This window comes from Lithobates pipiens, unplaced genomic scaffold (genome assembly GCF_037356315.1).
Source record: "Lithobates pipiens isolate NorthernLeopardFrog02 unplaced genomic scaffold, aLitPip1_a1.2 Scaffold_8, whole genome shotgun sequence".
Taxonomy (NCBI): Eukaryota; Metazoa; Chordata; class Amphibia; order Anura; family Ranidae; genus Lithobates; species Lithobates pipiens.
The window spans coordinates 605569827-605588961 of record NW_027507903.1 but is presented as its reverse complement, the minus strand read 5'-3'; the positions used below and the strand labels follow the sequence as shown (position 1 = coordinate 605588961).

The window sequence follows — 19135 nt, the reverse complement described above, 5'->3', positions numbered from 1 at the left end:
CAAGAGAGAAGGGGGTTCCTGTCCCCAGGGGAGAAGGGGGTTCCTGTCCCCAGGGGAGAAGGGGGTTCCTGTCCCCAGGGGAGAAGGGGGTTCCTGTCCCCAGGGGAGAAGGGGGTTCCTGTCCCCAGGGGAGAAGGGGGCTCCTGTCCCCAGGAGAGAAGGGGGCACCTTTCTCCAGGAGAGAAGGGGGCACCTTTCTCCAGCAGAGAAGGGGGCACCTTTCCCTAGGAGAGAAGGGGGCACCTTTCCCTAGGAGAGAAGGGGGCACCTTTCCCTAGGAGAGAAGGGGGCACCTTTCCCCAGGAGAGAAGGGGGTCCATGTCCACCGGGAGAGAAGGGGGTCCGTGTCCACGGGAGAGAAGGGGGTCCCTGTCCCCAGGAGAGAAGGGGGTCCCTGTCACCAGGAGAGAAGGGGGTCCGTGTCCACCGGGAGAGAAGGGGATTTCTGTCCCTAGGGGAGAAGGGGAGTCCTGTCCCCAGGAGAGTGAGAAGGGGGTTCCTGTCCCCAGGAGAGTGAGAAGGGGGTTCCTGTCCCCAGGAGAGTGAGAAGGGATCCCTGTCTCCAGGAGAGTGAGAAGGGATCCCTGTCTCCAGGAGAGTGAGAAGGGGGTCCCTGTCCCCAGGAGAGTGAGAAGGGGGTCCTTGTCCCCAGGGGAGAAGGGGGTTCCAGTCCCCAGGGGAGAAGGGGTTCCAGTCCCCAAGAGAGAAGAGGGTTCCTGTCCCCAAGAGTGAGAAGGGGGTCCCTGTCCCCAGGAGAGTGAGAAGGGGGTCCCTGTCCCCAGGGGAGAAGGGGATTCCTGTCCCCAGGAGACTGAGAAGGGGGTCCCTGTCCCCAGGAAAGAAGGGGGTCCCTGTCCCCAGGAGAGAAGGGGGTCCCTGTCCCCAGGAGAGAAGGGGGTCCCTGTCCCCAGGAGAGAAGGGGGTCCCTGTCCCCAGGAGAGAAGGGGGTCCCTGTCCCCAGGAGAGAAGGGGGTCCCTGTCCCCAAGAGTGAGAAGGGGGTCCCTGTCCCCAGGAGAGTGAGAAGGGGGTCCCTGTCCCCAGGAGAGTGAGAAGGGGGTCTCTGTCCCCAGGAGAGTGAGAAGGGGGTCCCTGTCCCCAGGAGAGAAGAGGAGGGTTCCTGTCCCCAGGAGAGAAGAGGGTTCCTGTCCCCAGGAGAGAAGGGGGTCCCTGTCCCCAGGAGAGAAGGGGGTCCCTGTCCTCAAGAGAGAAGGGGGTTCCTGTCCCCAGGGGAGAAGGGGGTTCCTGTCCCCAGGGGAGAAGGGGGTTCCTGTCCCCAGGGGAGAAGGGGGCTCCTGTCCCCAGGAGAGAAGGGGGCACCTTTCTCCAGGAGAGAAGGGGGCACCTTTCTCCAGCAGAGAAGGGGGCACCTTTCCCTAGGAGAGAAGGGGGCACCTTTCCCTAGGAGAGAAGGGGGCACCTTTCCCTAGGAGAGAAGGGGGCACCTTTCCCTAGGAGAGAAGGGGGCACCTTTCCCTAGGAGAGAAGGGGGCACCTTTCCCCAGGAGAGAAGGGGGTCCATGTCCACCGGGAGAGAAGGGGGTCCGTGTCCACGGGAGAGAAGGGGTCCCTGTCCCCAGGAGAGAAGGGGGTCCCTGTCACCAGGAGAGAAGGGGGTCCCTGTCACCAGGAGAGAAGGGGGTCCCTGTCACCAGGAGAGAAGGGGGTCCCTGTCCCCAGGAGAGAAGGGGGTCCGTGTCCACCGGGAGAGAAGGGGATTTCTGTCCCTAGGGGAGAAGGGGAGTCCTGTCCCCAGGAGAGTGAGAAGGGGGTTCCTGTCCCCAGGAGAGTGAGAAGGGGGTTCCTGTCCCCAGGAGAGTGAGAAGGGATCCCTGTCTCCAGGAGAGTGAGAAGGGATCCCTGTCTCCAGGAGAGTGAGAAGGGGGTCCCTGTCCCCAGGAGAGTGAGAAGGGGGTCCTTGTCCCCAGGGGAGAAGGGGGTTCCAGTCCCCAGGGGAGAAGGGGTTCCAGTCCCCAAGAGAGAAGAGGGTTCCTGTCCCCAAGAGTGAGAAGGGGGTCCCTGTCCCCAGGAGAGTGAGAAGGGGGTCCCTGTCCCCAGGGGAGAAGGGGATTCCTGTCCCCAGGAGACTGAGAAGGGGGTCCCTGTCCCCAGGAAAGAAGGGGGTCCCTGTCCCCAGGAGAGAAGGGGGTCCCTGTCCCCAAGAGAGAAGGGGGTCCCTGTCCCCAAGAGAGAAGGGGGTCCCTGTCCCCAAGAGAGAAGGGGGTACCTTTCTCCAGGAGAGAAGGGGGCACCTTTCCCCAGGAGAGAAGGGGGCACCTTTCCCCAGGAGAGAAGGGGGCACCTTTCCCCAGGAGAGAAGGGGGCACCTTTCCCCAGGAGAGAAGGGGGTCCGTGTCCACCGGGAGAGAAGGGGGTCCCTGTCCCCAAGAGAGAAGGGGGTTCCAGTCCCCAAGAGAGAAGGGGGTCCCTGTCCCCAAGAGAGAAGGGGGTCCCTGTCCCCAAGAGAGAAGGGGGTTCCTGTCCCCAAGAGTGAAGGGGGTTCCTGTCCCCAGGGGAGAAGGAGGTTCCTGTCCCCACGGGAGAAGGGGGCACCTTTCCCTAGGAGAGAAGGGGGCACCTTTCCCTAGGAGAGAAGGGGGCACCTTTCCCTAGGAGAGAAGGGGGTCCGTGTCCACCGGGAGAGAAGGGGATTTCTGTCCCCAGGGGAGAAGGGGGTTCCTGTCCCCAGGAGAGTGAGAAGGGGGTTCCTGTCCCCAGGAGAGTGAGAAGGGGGTTCCTGTCCCCAGGAGAGTGAGAAGGGGGTCCCTGTCCCCAGGAGAGTGAGAAGGGGGTCCCTGTCCCCAGGAGAGTGAGAAGGGGGTCCCTGTCCCCAGGAGAGTGAGAAGGGGGTCCTTGTCCCCAGGGGAGAAGGGGGTTCCAGTCCCCAAGAGAGAAGGCGGTCCCTGTCCCCAGGGGAGAAGGCGGTCCCTGTCCACAGGGGAGAAGGCGGTCCCTGTCCACAGGGGAGAAGGCGGTCCCTGTCCCCGGGAGAGAAGAGGGTTCCTGTCCCCAGGAGAGAAGGGGGTCCCTGTCCCCAGGAGAGAAGGGGGTCCCTGTCCCCAGGAGAGAAGGGGGTCCCTGTCCCCAGGAGAGAAGGGGGTCCCTGTCCCCAGGAGAGAAGGGGGTCCCTGTCCCCAGGGGAGAAGGGGGTTCCTGTCCCCAGGGGAGAAGGGGGTTCCTGTCCCCAGGGGAGAAGGGGATTCCTGTCCCCAGGAGAGAAGAGGGTTCCTGTCCCCAGGAGAGAAGGGGGTTCCTGTCCCCAAGAGAGAAGGGGGTCCCTGTCCCCAAGAGAGAAGGGGGTCCCTGTCCCCAAGAGTGAAGGGGGTTCCTGTCCCCAGGGGAGAAGGGGGTTCCTGTCCCCAGGGGAGAAGGGGGTACCTTTCTCCAGGAGAGAAGGGGGTACCTTTCTCCAGGAGAGAAGGGGGTACCTTTCTCCAGGAGAGAAGGGGGCACCTTTCCCTAGGAGAGAAGGGGGCACCTTTCCCTAGGAGAGAAGGGGGCACCTTTCCCCAGGAGAGAAGGGGGTCCGTGTCCACCGGGAGAGAAGGGGGTCCCTGTCCCCAGGAGAGAAGGGGGTCCCTGTCCCCAGGAGAGAAGGGGGTCCCTGTCCCCAGGAGAGAAGGGGGTACCTTTCCCCAGGAGAGAAGGGGGTACCTTTCCCCAGGAGGGAAGGGGGCACCTTTCCCCAGGAGGGAAGGGGGCACCTTTCCCCAGGAGAGAAGGGGGCACCTTTCCCCAGGAGAGAAGGGGGCACCTTTCCCCAGGAGAGAAGGGGGCACCTTTCCCTAAGAGAGAAGGGGGCACCTTTCCCTAAGAGAGAAGGGGGCACCTTTCCCCAGGAGAGAAGGGGGTCCATGTCCACCGGGAGAGAAGGGGATTTCTGTCCCCAGGGGAGAAGGGGGTTCCTGTCCCCAGGAGAGTGAGAAGGGGGTTCCTGTCCCCAGGAGAGTGAGAAGGGATCCCTGTCCCCAGGAGAGTGAGAAGGGGGTCCCTGTCCTCAGGAGAGTGAGAAGGGGGTCCTTGTCCCCAGGGGAGAAGGGGGTTCCAGTCCCCAGGGGAGAAGGGGGTTGCTGTCCCCAAGAGAGAAGGGGGTACCTTTCCCCAGGAGAGAAGGCGGTCCCTGTCCCCAGGGGAGAAGGTGGTCCCTGTCCACAGGGGAGAAGGCGGTCCCTGTCCACAGGGGAGAAGGCGGTCCCTGTCCACAGGGGAGAAGGCGGTTCCTGTCCCCAGGAGAGAAGGGGGTTCCTGTCCCCAGGAGAGAAGGGGGTTCCTGTCCCCAGGAGAGAAGGGGGTCCCTGTCCCCAGGAGAGAAGGGGGTCCCTGTCCCCAGGAGAGAAGGGGGTCCCTGTCCCCAGGAGAGAAGGGGGTTCCTGTCCCCAGGAGAGAAGGGGGTTCCTGTCCCCAGGAGAGAAGGGGGTCCCTGTCCCCAGGAGAGAAGGGGGTCCCTGTCCCCAGGGGAGAAGGGGGTCCCTGTCCCCAGGGGAGAAGGGGGTCCCTGTCCCCAGGGGAGAAGGGGATTCCTGTCCCCAGGAGAGAAGAGGGTTCCTGTCCCCAGGAGAGAAGAGGGTTCCTGTCCCCAGGAGAGAAGAGGGTTCCTGTCCCCAGGAGAGAAGGGGGTCCCTGTCCCCAGGAGAGAAGGGGGTCCCTGTCCCCAGGAGAGAAGGGGGTCCCTGTCCCCAGGAGAGAAGGGGGTCCCTGTCCCCAAGAGAGAAGGGGGTCCCTGTCCCCAAGAGAGAAGGGGGTCCCTGTCCCCAAGAGTGAAGGGGGTTCCTGTCCCCAGGGGAGAAGGGGGCACCTTTCTCCAGGAGAGAAGGGGGCACCTTTCCCTAGGAGAGAAGGGGGCACCTTTCCCTAGGAGAGAAGGGGGCACCTTTCCCTAGGAGAGAAGGGGGCACCTTTCCCCCGGGAGAGAAGGGGGCACCTTTCCCCCGGGAGAGAAGGGGGTCCGTGTCCACCGGGAGAGAAGGGGGTCCCTGTCCCCAGGAGAGAAGGGGGTCCCTGTCCCCAGGAGAGAAGGGGGTCCCTGTCCCCAGGGGAGAAGGGGGTCCCTGTCCCCAGGAGAGAAGGGGGTACCTTTCCCCAGGAGAGAAGGGGGTACCTTTCCCCAGGAGAGAAGGGGGTACCTTTCCCCAGGAGGGAAGGGGGCACCTTTCCCCAGGAGAGAAGGGGGCACCTTTCCCCAGGAGAGAAGGGGGCACCTTTCCCCAGGAGAGAAGGGGGCACCTTTCCCCAGGAGAGAAGGGGGCACCTTTCCCTAAGAGAGAAGGGGGCACCTTTCCCTAAGAGAGAAGGGGGCACCTTTCCCTAAGAGAGAAGGGGGCACCTTTCCCTAAGAGAGAAGGGGGCACCTTTCCCTAGGAGAGAAGGGGGTCCATGTCCACCGGGAGAGAAGGGGATTTCTGTCCCCAGGGGAGAAGGGGGTTCCTGTCCCCAGGAGAGTGAGAAGGGGGTTCCTGTCCCCAGGAGAGTGAGAAGGGGGTTCCTGTCCCCAGGAGAGTGAGAAGGGATCCCTGTCCCCAGGAGAGTGAGAAGGGATCCCTGTCCCCAGGAGAGTGAGAAGGGATCCCTGTCCCCAGGAGAGTGAGAAGGGATCCCTGTCCCCAGGAGAGTGAGAAGGGATCCCTGTCCCCAGGAGAGTGAGAAGGGATCCCTGTCCCCAGGAGAGTGAGAAGGGGGTCCCTGTCCCCAGGAGAGTGAGAAGGGGGTCCCTGTCCCCAGGAGAGTGAGAAGGGGGTCCTTGTCCCCAGGGGAGAAGGGGGTTCCAGTCCCCAGGGGAGAAGGGGGTTCCAGTCCCCAGGGGAGAAGGGGGTTCCAGTCCCCAGGAGAGAAGGGGGTTGCTGTCCCCAGGAGAGAAGGGGGTCCCTTTCCCCAGGAGAGAAGGGGGTCCCTTTCCCCAGGAGAGAAGGGGGTCCCTTTCCCCAGGAGAGAAGGGGGTCCCTGTCCCCAGGGGAGAAGGGGGTCCCTGTCCCCAGGGGAGAAGGCTGTCCCTGTCCCCAGGGGAGAAGGCGGTCCCTGTCCCCAAGAGAGAAGGGGGTCCCTGTCCCCAGGAGAGAAGGGGGTCCCTGTCCCCAGGAGAGAAGGGGGTCCCTGTCCCCAAGAGTGAAGGGGGTTCCTGTCCCCAGGAGAGAAGGGGGTACCTTTCCCCAGGAGAGAAGGGGGTACCTGTCCCCAGGAGAGAAGGGGGTACCTGTCCCCAGGAGAGAAGGGGGTACCTGTCCCCAGGAGAGAAGGGGGTCCCTGTCCCCAGGAGAGAAGGGGGTCCCTGTCCCCAGGGGAGGAGGGGGTCCCTGTCCCCAGGGGAGGAGGGGGTTCCTGTCCCCAGGGGAGAGAAGAGGGTCTCTGTCTTGGGTGGAAGGGGTCCATGTCCTCAGAGGGGGGGGGGTCCCTGTTCTCGGGGAAGATGGAGTGGGATATGGGATGGTTTCACTTACTATGACATGCAGGCCTCTCATTTATGGTCATCTGGGCTCCCTCTAGCAGCATGTATGGGTGATCAGCATATGCCCAGGGAGCACAGCTAAGGCCTGACAATCTGGCAGCAATTGATGGGTACAGTATCTGCTTTTGATGGCACAGTGGCGGCAATTTATGGGCACAGTGGGTGCGTTTGATGGGCACAGTGAGGCAGCCTTTGATGGGCACAGAGAGGCAGCCTTTGATGGGCACAGCGAGGCAGCCTTTGATGGGCACAGCGAGGCAGCCTTTGATGGGCACAGCGAGGCAGCCTTTGACAGGCACAGCGAGGCAGCCTTTGACGGGCACAGCGAGGCAGCCTTTGACGGGCACAGCGAGGCAGCCTTTGACGGGCACAGCGAGGCAGCCTTTGATGGGCACAGTGGGGTGTTTGCTGGGCATTTGTTGGGCGCAGCAAGGTGGCGTTTGATGGGCGCAGTGAGGCGGCGTTTGATGGGCACAGTGAGGCGGCATTTGATGGGCACAGTGAGGCAGCGTTTGATGGGCGCAGTGAGGCAGCGTTTGATGGGCGCAGTGGCTGCGTTTGACGGGCGCAGTGAGGCGTTTGTTGGGCGCAGTGAGGCAGAGGATACATGGGTTAGATTAGATGGGATGGATGTCCAGGGAAAACAGAGGAGTCCTCCATCCCTTCTAATCTATCCTATGTATCCTCTGTGTACTCTGGACATGTTTCTGGGCCTCCATCCCTTCTAATCTAACCCATGTATCCTCTGTGTACTCTGGACATATCTCTGGGCCTCCATACCTTCTAATCTTACAGGGGGAACTCTGCGAACCCTGATGTAAAGGGGAACACTGATGTAAAGGGCAATGCTGAAGACCCTGATGTAAGTGGGAACTCTGATGTAAATGGGAATGCAGTGGACTCTGATATAAAGTGGTCTCTTGTGACCAGAGCAAACCTTTCATCAGAGTTCCTCCTTAGATCATGCTCTGTAGAATTTTCCTTTACATCTGAGTTCCCTTGCACTGTAAGGGGGAAGAATCCTGCGGACACTGATGTAAAGGGGAATACCGGGAAATGTGATGGGGGGGGGGGGGGGAAGACTCTGGTGACCAGAGACCACATTCCGCAGAGGGAAACCTTTATAACAGTGCCCTCTTACATAATTGCATTCACTCCCCCCTTACATCAGTGACACCCCCCCAGACTGGCCTGGCGGCTCTGTCACTGACCTCCTCTACGGTTCAGCGTGCAGGGCTCAGTTAGACGGCTCCAGGTTGGTGGTTCTGGTTTTTAGTCTATAGTCTCTTCTCCACAGTCCATACACATCTGACTCCTCCCGTAATCCCAATCCCGGCGGTGCTCTCACTCTTGATTCCTCTCCAGACTCCCCCTAAGAGACGGCAGACACGTTAAAAGACAAGAGATAGTCAGAGATTTCAGACAGGATACAAGAGACTGTTAAAAGCTGCGAACAGGATACAGGAAGTGGTTAGAGGCTGCAGACATGGTACAAGAGGTGGTCGGAACATGTGCACAGGATACAGGAGGTAGTCAGAGGATGTGGAAATGGTACAGGTGGTGGTCAGAGTATGCAGACATGTAGGAGGAGCAAACAGAGGGGATCCCTGTGTAAGGGGTGCACACAGAGGGATCAGTCATGTAGGGGGATCACACAGTGGGATGAAGGCCTTATAAGAGCTGTCACAGGAGGGCCCTCACACAGGACACATGGCAGGCAGGGCAGTAAGTTTGGCACACACAGGATCCTGATCCCCAGGGCAGATGGGGTCCCTAGGGGAGATGAAGTCCCCGTTCCCAGGGGAGATGGAGTTCCTGCCCCCAGGTGAGATAGGATCCCTTTCCCAGAGTGAGATGGGGGTCCCTGTCTCCAGGAGAGAAGGGGGTCCCTGTTCCAAGAGAGAAGGGGGTCCCTGTTCCCAGGGGAGAGGGGGTCCCTGCCCAGGGGAGAGGGGGGTTCCTGTCCCCAGGGGAGAAGGGGGTTCCTGTCCCCAGGGGAGAAGGGGGTTCCTGTCCCCAGGGGAGAAGGGGGTTCCTGTCCCCAGGGGAGAGGGGGGTTCTGTCCCCAGGGGAGAGGGGGGTCCCTGTCCCCAGGGGAGAGGGGGGTCCCTGTCCCAGGGGAGAAGGGTGTCCCTGTCCACAGGGGAGAAGGGTGTCCCTGTCCACAGGGGAGAAGGGTGTCCCTGTCCCCAGGGGAGAACGGGGTTCCTGTCCCCAAGAGTGAAGGGGGTTCCCGTCCCCAGGGGAGAAGGGGGTACCTTTCCCAGGAGCGAAGGGGGTCCCTGTCAGAGCGCAGTGAGGCAGAGGATACATGGGTTAGATTAGATGGGATGGATGTCCAGGGAAAACAGAGGAGGCCTCCAACCCTTCTAATCTATCCCCATGTATCCTCTGTGTACTTTGGACATGTCTCTGGGCCTCCATCCCTTATAATATTACAGGGGGAACTCTGTGAACCCTGATGTAAAGGAGAACACTGATGTAAAGGGCAATGCTGAAGACCCTGATGTAAGTGGGAACTCTGATGTAAATGGGAATGCAGTGGACTCTGATATAAAGTGGTCTTTGGTGACCAGAGCAACCCTCTCATCAGAGTTCCTCCTTAGATCATGCTCTGTAGCATTTTCCTTTACATCTGAGTTCGCTTGCACTGTAAGGGGGAAGAAACCTGCGGACACTGATGTAAAGGGGAATGCCGGGAAATGTAATGGGGGGGGGGGGTTCGAGACTCTGGTGACCAGAGACCACATTCCGCAGATAGAAACCTTTATACCAGTGCCCTCTTACATAATTGCATTCACTCCCCCCTTACATCAGTGACACCCCCCCAGACTGGCCTGGCGGCTCTGTCACTGACCTCCTCTACGTTTCAGCGTGCAGGGCTCAGTTACACATACACATCTGACTCCTCCCGTAATCCCAATCCCGGCGGTGCTCTCACTCTTGATTCCTCTCCAGACTCCCCTTAAGAGACGGCAGACACGTTAAAAGACAAGAGAGATAGTCAGAGATTGCAGACAGGATACAAGACACTGTTAAAGGCTGCGAACAGGATACAGGAGGTGGTTAGAGGCTGCAGACATGGTACAAGAGGTGGTCGGAACATGTGCACAGGATACAAGAGGCAGTCAGAGGAACGTGAAAATGGTACAGGTGGTGGTCAGAGTATGCAGACATATTGGGGGAAGCAAACAGAGGGGTTCCCCTGAGTAAGGGGTGCACACAGAGGGATCAGTCATGTAGGGGGATCACACAGTGGAATGAAGGCCTTATAAGAGCTGTCACAGGAGGGCCCTCACACAGGACACATGGCAGGCAGGGCAGTAAGGTTGGCACACACAGGATCCTGATCCCCAGGGCAGATGGGGTCCCTAGGTGAGATGAAGTCCCCGTTCCCAGGGGAGATGGAGTTCCTGCCCCCATGTGAGATAGGATCCCTTTCCCAGAGTGAGAAGGGGGTCCCTGTCTCCAGGAGAGTGAGAAGGGGGTCCCTGTCCCCAGGAGAGTGAGAAGGGGGTCCCTGTCCCCAGGAGAGTGAGAAGAGGGTTCCCTGTCCCCGGGGGAGAAGGGTGTCCCTGTCCCCAGGAGGGAAGGAGGTCTCAGTCTTGGGAGGAGGGGATCCATGTCCTCAGAGGGGGGGGAAGGGGTTTCCTGTCCCCAGGGGAGAAGGGGGTTCCTGTCCCCAGGAGAGTGAGAAGGGATCCCTGTCCCCAGGAGAGTGAGAAGGGATCCCTGTCCCCAGGAGAGTGAGAAGGGGGTCCCTGTCCCCAAGAGAGAAGGGGGATCCTGTCCCCAGGAGAGAAGAGGGGATCCTGTCCCCAGGAGAGAAGAGGATCCTGTCCCCAAGAGAGAAGAGGGTTCCTGTCCCCAAGAGAGAAGAGGGTCCCTGTCCCCAGGAGAGAAGGGGTTCCCTGTCCCCAGGAGAGAAGGGGTTCCCTGTCCCCAGGAGAGAAGGGGGTTCCTGTCCCCAGGAGAGAAGGGGGTTCCTGTCCCCAAGAGAGAAGGGGTTCCTGTCCCCAAGACAAGAAGGGGGTTCCTGTCCCCAAGAGTGAAGGGGGTTCCTGTCCCCAAGAGTGAAGGGGGTTCCTGTCCCCAGGAGAGAAGGGGGTCCCTGTCCCCAGGAGAGAAGGGGGTCCCTGTCCCCAGGGGAGGAGAGGGTTCCTGTCACCAGGGGGAGAAGAGGGTCTCTGTCTTGGGGAGAAGGGGTCCATGTCCTCAGAGAGGGGGGGGTCCCTGTTCTCGGGGAAGATGGAGTGGGATATGGGATGGTTTCACTTACTATGACATGCAGGTCCCTCATTTATGGTCGTCCGGGCTCCCTCTAGCAGCATGGATGGGTGATCAGCATATGCCCAGGGAGCACAGCTAAGGCTGAGCATTTTCTGAGCATGACAGTGGTTGCGTTTGACGGGCACAGTGAGGCAGCCTTTGACGGGCACAGTGAGGCAGCTTTTGACGGGCACAGTGGTGTGTTTGCCGGGCATTTGTTGGGCGCAGCGAGGCGGCGTTTGATGGGCGCCGTGAGGCGGCGTTTGATGGGCGCAGTGAGGCGGCGTATTTATTGGCAGAACAATGTACTGTACTTGGACTCAGTGCTATGCACGGGGCCCGCCCCCCCTCTCCAAGCTCCGCTCTATCTTCCCCTCCCACTAACTTTCCGCCTCCGCCCGCCCCCTTGAGTCCATAATTTTTTCTGGACCCTGGACATGAGATTTGCGCATGCGCGATTCGCAGCTTGTTAGTGGGGTGGGCGGGGCTGTTTCTGTCGTTAAACCATCTCTCCGCCCGCCCGAGAGCATATTTCTTGACCGTGGCTAGCTCCCACGCATGCACGATCAAGGGCCATGAAATCGCGCATGCGCAGTAAAGCCCCGCCGTCAGCTGTTTCAGTGACGGAGCCGCACCGGAAGTGACGCGGTTTGATTTCTGCATGAGTCGCAGAAATTTTTACAACTCCGGCTCCCGTGGACAGAAGACGTCCAAAACGAGTTGCACAACACTACGCATACAGTAGAACACTCCAGGCACACATTTCACACCCCTGCACCCCCTGTCACCCCCGATTACCCCCCTGCAACCCCTGTCACCAATATCAGTTTGTTTTTTATTGTTTACTGCATGGGTGCATTGTGACTGTAATAACTGTTAGGGCAGTTAGATTTAGCCCCCTTTAGGTCTAGGAACCCCCCCAATAAAGGTTTAACTCCGTGATCACTAAACAATCGTATTAATGTCACAGGTGACGCTAGTTAGGCAGGTAGGTATTTAGGTTTCCGCAGCTTTTTATAGCGTCAGGGACCCCCATATACTTCCTAATAAAGGTTTTAACTCCCCCGATTGCCCCCTAGTTAACCCTTTCACCAGTGATCATCGTATAACTGTTACGGGTGACGCTGGTCAGTTAGATTGTTTTTTTATAGTTTCAGGGCACCCACCATTTATTACCTAATAAAGTTTTGACCCCCTGATCACCCGGCGGGTGATACAAGTTAGGTTTTAGGGTCAGATAGGGTCTGCGTCACCCCAGGCAGCGTCAGGTTAGTGCCAGTACCGCTAACACCCATGCATGCAGCATACACCTCCCTTATTGGTATAGTATCTGAACAGATCGATATCTGATAAGATCTATACTAGCGTCCCCAGCAGTTTAGGGTTCCCAAAAACACAGTGTTAGCGGGATCAACCCAAATACCTGCTAGAACCTGCATTTAGCACATATGCCCAGCACACCCAAGTTTACGATTGATCGCTGTCACTTACAAAACACTAAACGCATAACTGCAGCATTCACAGAGTCAGGCCTGATCCCTGCGATCGCTAGCAGTTTTGGTAGCGTTTTGATACAGTCGCTGACAGCCTAGGATTTTTTTTTATCCGTGAGTCTCACTAGTGTACCGCTAAATTTAGAGCCCAAAATGGCAAATTGAAGGTACACTAGTGAAGCGGCCTACACGTTTCTGAGCATGACAGATAGTGAAGAGGGGGTCACTCATCTGTCAGATTCAGGCTCAGAATACGATCCTGTAGAGGACAGCGGCTCCATGACAGATAGCTCTGACGATGGAGTTGTGGTCCCTGCCAAGGTCAGGCGTACCAGACCCCGAACAACTTCTTCTGTTGTTGATGTGCAAGAACCGCAGGTCCCTCATATGGAGCAGAGCAGTACTAGCGCCACTCATCCTTCTGGTAAACTGGCACGCACCAGCGGCCTAGTACACCCTAGTTGTAGTCAAACCAGCACTGCAGTAGCACGTGCTGACGTGGCAAGGCCCATAAGTGCAGTTCAAGCTGGTCAGGTGGCAAGCACAAGTAGTGCCCCGCTGCCACCAAGAAGACGAACACAGGCCCATTGTGCCCATAGTGCCCTTCCTGCTGCTTTCGCCAATCCTGATTGGGAACCCACCACTTCTGCAGCACCCGTACTTCCCCCATTCACTGGCCAACCCGGCATTCAGGTAGAAACAGTTGATTTTACGTCACTTGATTTTTATTTGCGTTTTTTCACAGAAGATCTCTATAGAGCTATTGTGGACCAAAGCTATTTGTACGCTGGTCAACACATCGCCACTATTCCCCAGTCCTCACTTGCCAGAGATTGGAAACCAATTACAGTTTCCGAATTTAAGATCTTTCTGGGCCTTTCCCTCAACATGGGCATAACCAAAAAGAATGAGTTGGGGTCATATTGGTCCACTGATACAATTCACCATATGCCCGTGTTCTCTGCCTCCATGACCAGGGCACGATACGAGCAGATCTTGCGGTTCATGCATTTTAATGAGGAACTCTGTCGTCCTCGTGGAGACCCTGGATACAATCGGCTCTATAAAATTCGGCCCCCTCGTAAACCACTTCAACCAACATTTTGCAGACTTGTTTCCTCCCCATCAAACAGTACCCTCCCAGCATGCGAGCCAGACACGGGGTCAAGATGTATAAGCTCTGTGACAGGGCCACAGGCTATACATGTAGTTTTATGGTTTACGAGGGCAAAGATAGTCACGTAGAGCCAACAAACTGCCCTAACTACATAGGAAGCGCTGGCAAGATTGTGAGGGACTTGGAGTCACACTTATTCGGAAAGGTGTACCACTTTTACGTGGACAATTATTACAAGAGCGTGCCACTGTTTAGTAATTTGTTTGATCAGCAGATTGGAGCATGTGGCACCGTGCGACCTTATAGCCAGGGCTTTCTCCAGTGGCTTGTAGATTCCCATCTTAGCCTGGGGGAGAGAGCCTGCTTGCAGTGTAATAACTTGCTCGCTATGAAGAGGACGGATAATAAGAATGTTTTCGTTCTTACCTCCCTTCATGCAGACATGACAGTCCAAATTACTACAGCGACTGGTGTTGAGGAGAAACCCCTCTGTGTCCATGAATATAACCAAAATATGGGATGGGTGGACCTCCATGACCAGTTGTTGGCGTCGTACCTAGTTGCCCGTAAGGTCAGATGCTGGTACAAGAAAGTGTCTGTTTATTTATTTCAATTGGCTTTGCTGAACGCTCATGTGCTATACAGAGCTTCAGGACGGACTGGATCCTTCCTTAACCACTTCAATACTGGCCATAGTAAAATTACATCCTCCAGTTTGTGGGGGGATATCTGAATGATGCCTATAGCTACAGGCATCATTCAGATATCAATCTTTCCGGCCGGCGATTCTGTGCACGATAAGAACAATCATAGCGGCAGTTCCACCGATTGATTGTTCTTATAGGCAATGGGAGGGGACGTCCCCTCCCGCTACCATTCAGTGCTTCCCTGGGATCTCCCGTGCCATCAGGGGTCCGGAGAAAGAATTGTCTGCCTCCGGGTGACGACCATAGAGATTTCCGGTGACCAGATCTCTATGACAGTCGGAGGCCCGACTTATTGACCCTATATCTCTCCATAAAGTGGACCTGTCACATAGATTGCTATTACAATTTTTTCAAAAAAAGAGTACCTGTCACTACCTATTGCTATCGTAGGGGATATTTACATTCCCTGAGATAACAATAAAAATTATTAAAAAATTATTTTTAAAAAGCATGTCGTGTTTGGTATCCATGTACCCGGCCTAAGATCATCCTTTTTATTTCCTCAAACATTTGGGCATAATAGTGCATTAAAATTGAAAAATTTGTTTTTTTTTTTTCACAAAAAAATGCATTTGAAAAATCGCTGCGCTAATACTGTGTGAAAAAAAAAAATGAAACACCCTCCATTTTAATCTGTAGGGCCTTTACTTTAAAAAAAATTATGTTTGGGGTTCAAAGTAATTTTCTTGCAAAAAAAAAAAAAAGTGTCAGAAAGGGTTTTGTCTTCAGGTGGTTAGAAGAGTGGGTGATGTGTGACATAAGCTTCTAAATGTTGTGTATAAAATGCCAGGACAGTTCAACCCCCCCCCCCCCAATGACCCTATTTTGAAAAGTATTTGCTGAGAGGCATGTCGAGTCCATGGAATATTTTATATAGTGACACAAGTTGCGGGAAAAAGACAAATTATTATGTTTTGTTTTTTTTGCACAGTTGTCACTAAATGATATATTGCTCAAACTTGCCATGGGCATATGTGGAATTACACCCCAAAATACATTCTGAGGCTTCTCCTGAGTACAGGGATACCACAAGTGTGAGACTTTTTGGGAGCCTATCCGCGTACGGGACCCTTAAAAACCAAGCACCGCCTTCAGGCTCTCTAAGGGTGTAAGTTTTTGATTTCACTCCTCACTGCCAATCATAGTTTCGGAGGCCAATTAATGCCCAGATGGCACAACCCTCCCCCCCCCCCCCAAATGACCCCATTTTGTAAAGTAGACACTCCAATACATTTGCTGAGAGGCATGTTGAGTATTTTACAGACCTCACTTTTTGTCACAAAGTTTTGAAAAAAGAAAAAAAAAAACATTTTTCTTGCCTTTCTTCATTTTCAAAAACAAATAAGAGCTGCAAAATACTCACCATGCCTTTCAGCAAATAGCTTGGGGTGTCTACTTTCCAAAATGGGGTCATTGGGGGGAGGGGGGGGGGGTTGTGCTATTTTGCCATTTTATGGCCTTCGAAACTGTTATAGGTATTGAAGAGTGAAATCAAAAAATTGCGCCCTTAGAAATCCTGAAGTAGGTGATTGGTTTTTGTGGCCCCGTATGCAGCTAGGCTCCCAAAAAGTCCCACATATGTGGTATCCCTGTACTCAGGAGAAGCAGCAAAATGTACTTTGGGGTGCAATTCCATATATAACCATGGCATGTGTGAGCAATATATCATTTAGAGACAACTTTTTGTACATATTTTTTTTGTCATTATTCAATCACTTGGGACAAAAAAAAATAAAAATTAAATGGGTTCAACATTCCTCTCAGCAATTTTCCTGGGGTGTCTACTTTCCAAAATGGGGTCATTTGGGGGGGGGGGGGTAGTACTGCCCTGCCAATTTAGCACCTCAAGAAATTAGTAAATTCCAGAAAATCGACCCTAGTTTGTAGACGCTATAACCGCAAACCAATAAATGTAAGCTTATTGACATTTTTTTTTTTACCAAAGACAAGTGGCCGAATACATTTTGGCCTAAATGTATGACTAAAATTGAGTTCATTGGAATTTTTTTTATAACAAAAAGTAGAAAATATCATTTTTTCTTCAAAATTTTCGGTCTTTTTCCATTTATAGCGCAAAAAATAAAAACCGCTGAGGTGATAAAATACCATCAAAAGAAAGCTTTATTTGTTGGGAAAAAGGGACGCAAATTTTGTTTGAGTACAGCATTGCATGACCGCACAATTATCATTTACACAGATGCAGTGCCAAATTGTACAAAGTGCTCTGGTCAGGAGGGGGGGGGGGGGGGTTGGTAAAACCTTCCAGGGCTGAAGTGGTTAAAAAAAATCATAATATATAAACGGGGGGAGACGACTCCATGGTGTTCTATGAGATGTATATATTATAAATACACACATATATATATATATATATCTATAAGGGAGGGGGGGGGGAGTCATAGGAAAACAATATATATATATATATATATATATATATATATATATATATATATATATAGTGAAAGAACTGATAAAATATTAGATATATGAACACACAAGCAGTCTCTCCATGTTTCCAGGGACACAGATCAGAGAGCTCCGCACAAGGACAGCTTATTCTCTCCATCATAATATCTACAATACAGAGCAGTCCCTTCATCCATCACACGCAACCCAATGGACACAGATCACCCCGCACTCACGTTCAGCCAGCATCGTCATGGTAACTCGGAAGGGGGGGGGACAGCTCAAACATACTGCAGGGATTTCAACGGCTGATCCGTCCAGTCTGCATTAGAGGAGACATTTTACCGTAGACGGAGACAACAAAATCTTAAGAAAAAATAATATATATTAAATAGTAATACTTTATTAATTAGGAATAAAAAAAAATATTTAGATTATATAATAAATAGAAAATAAATAGGTATAAATGCGAGAAGTAAATCAATGAAACAGGGCACGTGACTGATGAGCTACATCCAAGGTGCCTGATGAGCTGTGGTCACGTGGCGGATTAGCTACAGACACGTGACCAGCTTCTACCAACGGACCGTTAGCCGTGACGTCACACAGGTGGAGTCACAACGGCTGTAGGGGTATAAAAAAAGGAGCAGAGCGCTGAGAGCTCAGTCTTTACCTGGCTCTTGCCCGGTGAACATCTCATTTTGCTAGCTCCGTTCTCCCCGGCCGTTAGTCCTGATCAGATAGGAAGGGAAGTCTGCATAACGCACACAAACAAAAGGGTAGGGGCGCTGAAGCGCCTTTGTGATCTATTTCTCTATATGTATGTATTGTATACACTTTGCTCACAGTCACTCATCCCTTAAAGAGGAAGTAAACCCTAATGGGTTTACTTCCTCTTTCATTCCCGGCAAAGCATAATGGACTACTATGCATTGCATAGTAGTCCATTACGTGTCACTTACCTGACAGGAGCCAGCGATGTCACCGCTGTCCCCTGTAGTTCCGAGCATCCATCTTCTCGGTGGGCCTCGCTGCTCCGCCGCTGTCATTTGGCGAAGCCGCGATGACATCACTCTCGCAAATGCGCACGGGAGCCGCCATGCGTGGCATATTCGCCGTTGACGGTGCGCCAGCGCGCTGTTGTCTATGGCGCCTGCGCCATAGACAGCGGTGCCTGTCTTTCGGCAAATATCTCCTAAACCTTGTAGGTTTAGGAGATATTTCTTGGACCTACAGGTAAGCCTTAATCTAGGTCAGTGATGGCGAACCTTGGCACTCCAGATGTTTTGGAACGACATTTCCCATGATGCTAAACCACACTGCAGAGTCCTTGAGCATCATGGGAAATGTCGTGTCAAAACATCAGGGGTGCCAAGGTTCGCCATCACTGATCTAGGTTTACCTGTAGGTCAAAGTGTGTTGTAAGGGTTTACAACCACTTTAATAACAACACTGCCACTGATTCCCCCCTCCCCCTCCTCACCACTGCTGCCCCTGATCCCCACCCACCACGGCACCACCGCTGCCCCTGATACCCGCCACGGCACCACCGCTGTCCCTGGTCCCCACCCGCCATGGCACCACCGCTGCCCCTGATCCCCACCCTCCACGGCACCACCGCTGCCCCTGATCCCCACCCTCCACGGCACCACCGCTGCCCCTGATCCCCACCTGCCATGGCGGCACCACTGCTGGCGTCTTTGAATCCCCCCCTCCCCGCGGCACCACTGCTGCCGTCTTTGAATCCCCCGCTCCCTGCGGCACCACTGCTGCCGTCTTTGAATCCCCCCTCCCTGGGCACCACTGCTGCCGTCTTTGAATCCCCCCCGTGTCACCACTGCTGCCATCTTTGAATCCCCCCCTCCCCGCGGCACCGCTGCTGCCGACTTTGAATTCCCCCCCCTTCCCGCGGCACCACTGCTGCCGTCTTTGAATCCCCCCTCCCCGCGGCACCACTGCTGCCGTCTTTGCACCCCCCCTCCCCGCGGCACCACTGCTGCCGTCTTTGAATCCCCCCCTTCCCGCGGCACCACTGCTGCCGTCTTTGAATCCCCCCCTTCCCGCGGCACCACTGCTGCTGTCTTTGAATACCCCCCCTCCCTGCAGCACCACTGCTGCCGTCTTTGAATTCCCCCCCTCCCCGCGGCACCACTGCTGCCGTCTTTGAATCCCCCCCTCCAAGCGGCACCACTGCTGCCATCTTTGAATCCCCCCTCCAAGCGGCACCACTGCTGCCATCTTTGAATCCTCCCCCCCCGCGGCACCACTGCTGGCGTCTTTGAATCCCACCCCTCCCCGCGGCACCACTGCTGGCGTCTTTGAATCCCCCCCTCCCCGCGGCACCACTGCTGGCGTCTTTGAATTTCCCCCTCCCCGCGGCACCACTGCTGGCGTCTTTGAATCCCCCCCACCCGAGGCACCACTGCTGCCATCTTTGAATCCCCCCCTCCCCGCGGCACCACTGCTGCCATCTTTGAATTCCCCCTCCCCGCCGCACCACTGCTGCCGTCTGTGAATCCCTCCTCCCCGCAGCACCACTGCTGCCGTCTTTGAATCCCTCCCTCCCCGCAGCACCACTGCTGCCGTCTTTGAATCCCCCCCTCCCCGCGGCACCACTGCTGCCGTCTTTGAATCCCCCCTTTCCCCCCATCCTCCTGCTCCTGATCCCCCCCTCCCCGCGGCACCACTGCTGCCGTCTTTGAATCC

The 19135-nt window shown here is 55.5% G+C and overlaps 1 pseudogene across 1 annotated transcript in view; it reads right to left on the bottom strand.

Annotated features, from left to right (window-relative positions):
* The window catches only part of LOC143961325 (alpha-2,8-sialyltransferase 8E-like), a 147372-nt pseudogene extending 129699 nt beyond the window's left edge, over positions 1-17673 (bottom strand). The window contains exons 1-2 of the transcript XR_013270445.1: positions 16666-17673; positions 7649-7809 (exon numbers count right to left, since the gene is read on the bottom strand). The product of XR_013270445.1 is annotated as an alpha-2,8-sialyltransferase 8E-like (transcript). The remainder of the gene's footprint in view (positions 1-7648; positions 7810-16665) is intronic.
* Positions 17674-19135: the final 1462 nt, after the last annotated feature.